This window comes from Anser anser (assembly GCF_964211835.1).
Source record: "Anser anser genome assembly, chromosome: 1".
Classification (NCBI taxonomy): Eukaryota; Metazoa; Chordata; class Aves; order Anseriformes; family Anatidae; genus Anser; species Anser anser.
In genome coordinates this window covers 214471007-214479189 of record NC_139720.1, presented here as the reverse complement: position 1 = coordinate 214479189, position 8183 = coordinate 214471007, and positions in this window count along the sequence as shown.

Here is an 8183-nt window from a genome sequence, read left to right as displayed (position 1 = left end):
AAACCCAAGGATGGAAGCGTTGAAGTGACCACGTTAGGTCACGTAGGTGGCAAACACCTCCAACTACCGAGGCTTTGCATTGAATTCGGACCGCTTGAATGTCTCCTCGGGTGCCAGTCCTCCTTCTCTTAATGACTTTTGCAAGGACGTGGTGTCCCAGCGTGCTGGCACCTCACCTGGCGTGGGAGAGCGGAGCCGTGGGCCGCTTGCTGGAGCTTGCCGCTCCGCCCCAGCTCCCCGTATAACCAGAGCAACGTCACACGCAGCTTCCTCAGGAAAATGACTTAATGTCTGCAGCAGGACATAGGCGAACTTCAGACTTCCAAAATCATGATCTAATGCTCCCCTTCCTGCACTTCGTGGCCTGCCAGCCCCCGAGGGGCCTCGGGTCCCTGGATGCCCCCTCGGAGAGGCTGGAGCATCCCCAGGTGCCGCGTGGGATCCAGAAATGAGGAGCAGGACTGGGTCCACGCGCTGCTGGTTAAAGGGAGAAGATTCCCGCTGCGGGGGTGCAGGGATCTGGCTGATCTCAGCCCCGTACCTTCCCTCCTGCATGGGTTTTATCTAATCAGGATGCTTTGCAGTCAGATCAAGGCGAGATACCGATGCTGCTCAGGGTCCAAAGCCCCTCCCTGCAGATAGGGAGGTGTTGCAGATATTTCCTCTCCTCTCGCCCTGCATACTCCCCTCCAACCGCTCCTGCACCCTCAGGAGGACAAAGCCCTAACAGAGGCAAGGGGAGAGGATGTCTGTTAATGTTATTTTCTTTCCTAAATAGCAAATTTTAGACTGTTTTTTAGCTGGAAGATCTTTGGGGGTGGAGAGAGCTTCATCCTTGTTTTACAAGGGTGGAGAAAAGCTGAAGAATTTGCACCATCCAATGCTCAGGTGCAAAACCACCGATACCCCAGGCTCTTCTTGGCCAAGGTGCCTCTGACCCAGCAGATCCCCGCGTGCCCTGCCTGGAAACGCTGCTTCTAGGGCTGAAAAATCCCCGTCCTTTACGAGGGGAGCTGTAAATCCGCTTCCCACGCTGCAAAGCAAAGGCAGAGCCTGCTCGGAAAAATACCCCGGACCTGGCCAGCCTTTATCTGGTTAAACAAACTGCACGATGAAGGGGAAAGAGACGGAGCTGAGGGCTCGCTGCTGCCCGCTAACCCAGTCAAGTAAACGTCGGGGCAAAGGCGAGCAGCCCTGCGGGGCCGCTGCCGGCCGTGCCACGGAGTTGTTTTGCTCTTCCAGCCCCATGCCAGCACGGCCGCGGCTCTGAGCGGGGTGCACGGAGCAGCAGGGCCTTAAAAGGAAGCAAAAAACGGCTCGGCGAGGCCGAGGGGAGAGCGGGCGCTTGCCGGCGCCGGGCCGTGCGTCAGCTCCTTGCCCGGTGGAAGGTCCCTTCCTCCCGCGGCTCCGTGGGGATGGCGGCGGCACCAGGCCGGGGCGCTGCGCTGGGCATGGGGCGCCCCGAATGATGGGGTCTGCTCCAGAGGTGTTTGTGCACCCCCATGGAAGTTTGGGGGAGGCTGTCGGGGTGTCCGTGCGTCCTGTGGAGTGTGCCCAGGGCCAGGAGCAGAGGCCCCGGGCCCAGCCTGGAGGCCGGGAGGTGCCCTCTGGGCCCCAGGCAGCGCTGCTGTGCCGGGCGGGTGCCGGAGCCCTGGCACAGGCTGCCCGGAGAGGGGCTGGGGGCTCCTCCGCGGGGTCTCCGGCAGCCGCCGGGACGTGGGGCTGGGCCCCCTGCTCGGGGTCACCCTGCTGGAGCAGGGTGGGAGCAGCTCACCCGTGGTGCCCCCAGCCGCAGCCAGGCCGTGGGGCTGCGGTTCTGTCTTCCTCCTGCCCCCACTTCGAGTAGGGTCTTTTAAAAAGCGTTGAAAGCCAGGCGGTTAAACGCAGCGCGGGTGCGAGGTGTCCCTGTGGGTACCACAGCACCTCTCCTTGCCATCCCGTGGGGGCTTCGCCATTCTGCCTCCTGCGAAGTCCCTCCAGACAGGTCCTTGTGGTGGATGCCACCACCTGTCCCCTCTCCTTGAAAATTTAAGTAAGGCTGCGGGTGGTTCTGCCTGTGCTCGTGCCATCCGGATGCCCAAGATGCGGAGTTTTGGAGATGCTGAGTTTCAGCACCTCTTCTTCCAGGGTTTCTTGGTGCTCTTATTTGACATTTTCATCCCCTAAACTACCAGGAGCTCGATGCCTCGATTCACAACTTGATTTAAGAGGTTTCCTATTTGCAGCCTCAGAGGAGAGGGTCAGCAATGGAAGCCCCCACTCCGGGCTTCCCCATGGACCAGTCGGCCGAGGCCACCCTGGCACCAACCTACCAAAAGGCCTTTCAGTTATTTTCTTTTTTCCCTCCTGGGTCATTGGCGCAGCTGGGAAGAGCGGAAAGCTGCTCACAGAGCCTTGCCTTGCTGGGGAGCTGCCCGAGTCCACCCATCCTGCGAGGAGATGCTTGGGATGGAGCCGTTCCGGTGGGTCCGAGCCGGAGACCTGCTTTGGGTCGGGGTGGGATGTTTGAGCGAGGTGCCAGCGCTGTGCTGTGGTGTTTGGTAACCTCCCCGTTTGCCCTTTTGCTGTGGGTCACTTGGCCAAGAGCACCCCAAAGAGGCCGGGGAACTCTTCGGATATCCTTGGGGATATCCAAAAGCAACCCACGAGAGCCCTGAGCCGCAGCTCTGACTTGGGGCTGGATCTCACATCGAAGCTAGCCCGTGGGGTTGGACCAGAGACCCCGAGAGGCCCCGTGCAGCCCCCAGAAATCTGAAGGCTGAGCTGGCCGCGGTGCCAAGCCCAGCAATGGGGCTGAAGCCCCCGTCAGGCATTCTGCAAGGCGGGCTCTGCCCTGCAGGGTGTCTGCGGGGCTGCAAGGGAAGGGAGCAGTGAATGAGACCAAGGACCGAGGGATGAGCACGAGGGCACGGCCACCAGCAGGGCGAGCAGCGCCAGGACCCTAAAGGTGGTCGGGTGGGGTGCGTGGGGAGGCCAAGCTGCAGAATAGGAGGAGAAAAAGGATCTGTGGGATTTTGGAGGCAGTTTTTCAATGTCCCCCTGCCATGCTGGGTACCGCATCCCCCTGCCATGGCACCGCTTCCCTTTTGGGTCCTGTGCACGGCCTGAGCAGCCGTGGCGAGCCCGCGGCACGATGGGGAAAGCTCAGTTTATTGCTGCATTTCGCTTTTTTGCCCTCTACGCCCACGGAGAAGCACCCAGGGCACCCACAGAGCTCCTCTGCCCCCCCCCCTTGCTGGGTGCCGATGGCTGAGCATCCCATCCTGCCCACCGAGCCGTGATGCTGGGAGGGAGAAGCCACTCTGCCTGGGTGCCGAGCGACCCCCTGAGGGGCTCAGACTGTGCCCTTGGTGCTGAGCATCCTCCTGGGTGCTGAGCACCCCCCTACCTCCGTGCCGAGCACCCGGGGCCCCTTGGGGCTGAGCGTCTCCCATGTCATTGAGCACCCCCGGCAGGGTTGAGCAACCCTTGGCGGTGCTGAGCGTGCTTCCTTGGTGCTGAGCATCCTCCCTGGGTGCTGAGCACCCCCTTGGGTGCTGAGCATCCCACCTTGGTGCTGAGCATCCCACCTTGGTGCTGAGCATCCCACTTCAGTGCTGAGCATCCCCCTTGGGGCTGCGCGTCCCCGTTAGGGCTGAGCCTCCCCGCTGGCGCTGAGCCCCACAACCCCACATCTCCCGGTGGCCATGGCCGTGGACTCGGTGGCCCACGACGTCCCCGTCCCCACGAGCCCCCTCGGAGCCGTGCTCCTGCGCCGCCCGGCACGTCCCGGCGCCTGTTTACTCCTCGCGTCCCGCCGCGTCGCTTCACCCCAGCGCTTCCTGGGGCTGGTGTCTGAAAATAGATATTTTTAACCTTTTAAAAATAGAAAGTCTCGCGGAACGGCGGCTCCTGTTTTTCCATTCCCTTCTCGTTTCGTCTCACGGCGAGATGAGGAGCCCGGGCTGGGCGCTGCCGGGGGCGGTGGGAGCCCGGCCCCGTAAACAGGCTCCCGCAAAACGGGCGCTCAGGCTGGCGAAGGGAAAAAAAAATCAGAGGGAACAAAATCAATAAAAGGGCCGTCCACCTTTCGCACGGAGCCTTATTTGGTATTTTCATGAAAAGTTATATCTTCACGCTGTAAAAAGTGCCACTTATTACTCATACTTTACTAGGTAAGTGTATTTTCCTTGGCATCAAGTGCGTTTGGGGTGGTTATTTTTTTATTTTTTATTTTTTTTTTTCTCTGCTCCCGTACAAACTATTTCGAAGGTCTCATTAGTTTCTCCCTCAGAACTGGCACTTTCTGCCGCTGTCTGGAGGACCAGCCTATTAAACCCGAGACAGAACCTCTGTTTGTTCGGCAAATATTAGCCTTGACTTCGCGGGACTGTAAAATCGCGGCGCGGGTGTCCCGATACGGCGCGCACAGGGCAGCCTTTCAGCGCCGGCCCCGTTAAAGTGCCACTCAAACGCAGGCCAAAGGTCCGCCTTACTGCCCGCTTGGCTCGTCCCAAAAAAACACCTTTTTCCTTCTTTTCCTTGGTTTTGGGGATCGCCGTGGTCAGGGGGGAGCAGGAGGCTCAGGGGACAGATCGCCACCCATCGATGCGTCCCCAGCCCTACAGCGGTGTCCCCGCTGTCGCTGCGTGCCCGTGGCCGTCGCCCCGTCCACGTGTGGCCGTCGGCCTGTCCCCATGTGGATGTCGCCCTCTCCCTGCTGTCGCTGCGGACGCACGGGGACATCGCGGCATCCCTGCTGCCACCGCACACAGGTGGATGTCACCCGTCCCCGCGGCACTGCTCGTGCACGGACATCGCCCACCCCATGGTCACTGCGAGCACGTGGGTGTCCCCAACGCCATGTGCACACCTTGTCCCCTCGGTCCCCGCGCGCAAGGAGATATCACCCTAGAATATCTTGAGTTGGAAGGGACCAAAAGGATCAAGGGGTCAAGGCATCAAGGGATCGAGGGACCCTGTCCCCGTGTCACTGGCGCGTGGATGTCACCCCATCCCACGGTCACCACGGATGCATGGATGTCACCCTGTCCCCGTGGCCGCTATGCACAGAAGAACGTCGTCCCATCCCGGGGTCCCTGCACAGACGCAGGTGTCACCTTGTCCCCAGGGTCACCACGGACCCATGGGCACCGCCCTACCCCAGGGTCCCTGCGCTCGCAGGGACATCGCTTTGTCCCCGTGGTCACTACATACGCACGGCGGCCACCTCGTCCCTATGGCCACTACAGCCCCGTGCACGTCACCGTGTCCCCAATGGTCCCAAGACACGGCCCCCGCCCTGTCCCCGTGCTCACGACACCCACCCTGATGCCACCTGGGGGTCCCTGCACACCCCCACGTCACCGAGACCCCCCCGGGCACTTGCACCCCTCCTGCCTTGCTCAGGGGAACCAAGTGGCCGCAGAGGTGACAGTGGGGCCGCCCACCCCTATCCTGGTCCTGACGGCCACCGAGGGCCACCGAGGGCCACCTCCCTCCGCCGCACCGCGGCCGCCTGGCCCCGAGCCCGGGGCTGGGCGCGAGCCGCGGTTCCCAGCGGCTCTAAAAGCCAGCTTTGTGTTTTACAGCCGGGCCCTCGCTGGCATACGATTTTAATTAGAGTCTGGTTACACGGCTCGGCAGATGTGGAATGTATTTCTTAGCCCAGGTGGAATAAATCTATTGCCATAAAAACCACCGCGCAACCCCCCCTCTCTTCCCCCCCCCCCCGGTTATTAAATTCTCCCTTCTAAATGGCCCAGTATTGAGCTGCACGGCTCCCCCCCGGCTGCCCTGGCCCCCGCCCCAACCCCCTCAATGCAACTCCTTCTCTAAGTGCTTAATGAGGTTTAATTTTATTATATTCCCTGGCTGTATGAAACGGGCTTCTGGTCCCGGTGCAGGTTCCCGGCTACCGGCCATGCCGCGAGCGGGGGCAGGACCTCGGCACGGGGGCCACCACGGCCCCCACGGCAGGAGGTGGCTTTGGGGGGGCTCTGGGGGGGCTTCAGGGGATGCTCAGGGATGGGGCTGGCTGCCGATGGACCATCGTGTTGTGACAGTGACAAGGATGCTCATGGGGACCGGTGTCCCACGGTTTGTTCCCCTTTGATGCGACACTGGAGCCCCCCCATGTGTTGCCAAGTGGGGAAACTGAGGCACGGTGGGTCCCTGGCCCCCTCTGCCCATCCTGTCCCCACTGCTTCGTGTGCTGGGCCCCGTGGCACAGGTGTTTGGGGGTCATCTGGGTCTGGTTCCCATCGGTTCCCCCCAGCCCCACATCCCATCCCCGGGGAATTACATTTTCCTGACATCCCGTTCACGTCGTGGGTTTTTTTTGGGGGTTGTGCCTGCGGTGCTGGGGGCTGCACAGGGCACAGCCCCGAGGGGCACGCAGTCGGATGCTGATGGTCCCCGGCACGGTGCTGTGCCACACATCTGCCACGGCACCCGCTTCACCAATGTCCTGAGCACCCTAAAGCTGGGGTGTTGAGGACTTTGGCCCCTTTAGCCAAGAGCAGACCTGATCTCCTCCTCCTCGTCCTTATTCGCATTCACTTCCTCATCTTCTTCATCATCATCCTCATCCTCTTCCTCCTCCTGACCTTCATCCTCCAGCTCTGCTCCTGCTGAGTCCTGCTCGCCCACCACCACAAAGCCTGCTGCTCAGGCAGCCATCTCCCCCCACCCCCCATTTCAAATAATAAAATTCAAATAATGAGACAATTCTTATAATAATCACTTTTTAGTACTCATCCCATTCGACGTGGCTGTGGGCACACCGAAGGGGCCGCAAGTCCCCAGCACTTTATCAGCACTCACCGTGTCCGCTCGTGTTGAACATGGGGCTGCCATTAAGGACATCAGGAATAAATTTGGTTGGCGGGAGGTCCCTAACCCCCTCCCCTCCTTGTATCCTTGGGATCCTCCAGGCTGATCCCGGTGGGAGCCACATTAATACCCGCAGGCTCACATCGCATGGGAGTCTCTGCTGCTGTGGCGTCACAGGGAGGGGGAGAATGTGACAGCCAAGGCAAGGACAAAAAAATTAGCAAGCGTCCTGGACAAAACCCACGTCCCCATAAGCACTGGATGTCCCCCGGCGTGTTGAGTAGGGTAGGATAGTAGTGGGCGCTTTGGGATGGAGGAGGATGCAGGTTCCACTGCTTGCTCCGCGCTGGTGGCTGGAGAAGGTGGGGTGTCTCTGGGCTTGTGCCACCAGGGAGAGGACGCGTCCCTGCTGCTAAATGGTCACTAAAAAGGACAAGGCACGTCCCTGCCCGGCCTTAGTGGCCATCCACCACGGCCCTCCTGCCCACGAGTGCCCCTGCAGGCATCAGCCAGGCTCCCTGCACAAACGGCACCAACTCGTCCCCCACCTGGTGACAAGACCAAGGGACACGGGGCAAGCCGTGATCCTGCGGCCTGGCACCATGGCTCCACTGGGTGCTCATCACCCTGCGTTTGGCCGTGGGGATGTGAGAGGAGACAGCGCCAGAAGTTTTGATGAAATCCCATTGAAGCCCACGGCCTGCCATGGACAGGATGTCCCCGTGCACGCTGCCTCTGCTCCCTGTCCAGCGGGGGTCCCAGCCCACCTCGCTCCCCTGTTGCTGCTGCAGGAAATCTGGTTCCTGCAGGACAGGGTGCAGCATTTTGGGCCCCTGGGCTGGGGGGGACATCCTGATGCTTCCCCTTGACACCCCACCAGCATGGCTCACCCCCACAAACTACGAACTGCAAGACTTAGGGAAGGCCAGAATTAATGCTGGGTGGCCCTTCAACACGATGGCTTCGGGTGTAATATCCACCTCTGGGACCCAGCACAGCTCCTGCCAGGAACCAGCGGGGGGCACCCCAAGGAGGGGGCTTTTCCCACCTTCCCCATTTTTTCAGTTTTTCCTCAAACTGGGGAGACAAGCCTGGTGGGAGGTGTCTGCCTGAGGTCACCCATCTGACTCACACAACACTCGGGGTTTCAGGGACAAGCACTCCCGTCCATCCTCGGCAGGGCGAGGACCACAGGATCTGGCCCCTTCCAGCATCGCTGGTAAGCAGGATCCATCGGCGCCACGGCACAGAGCTCGGGTCACCCCCACCACCTGCGTGCAGCCACAGGGAAGAGACGAGGGGACGAGGTGGAACCCCATGCTGATCATCATGGTTCAAAACACCTGAGGGGGAGGGAAAGCTGCAGACCC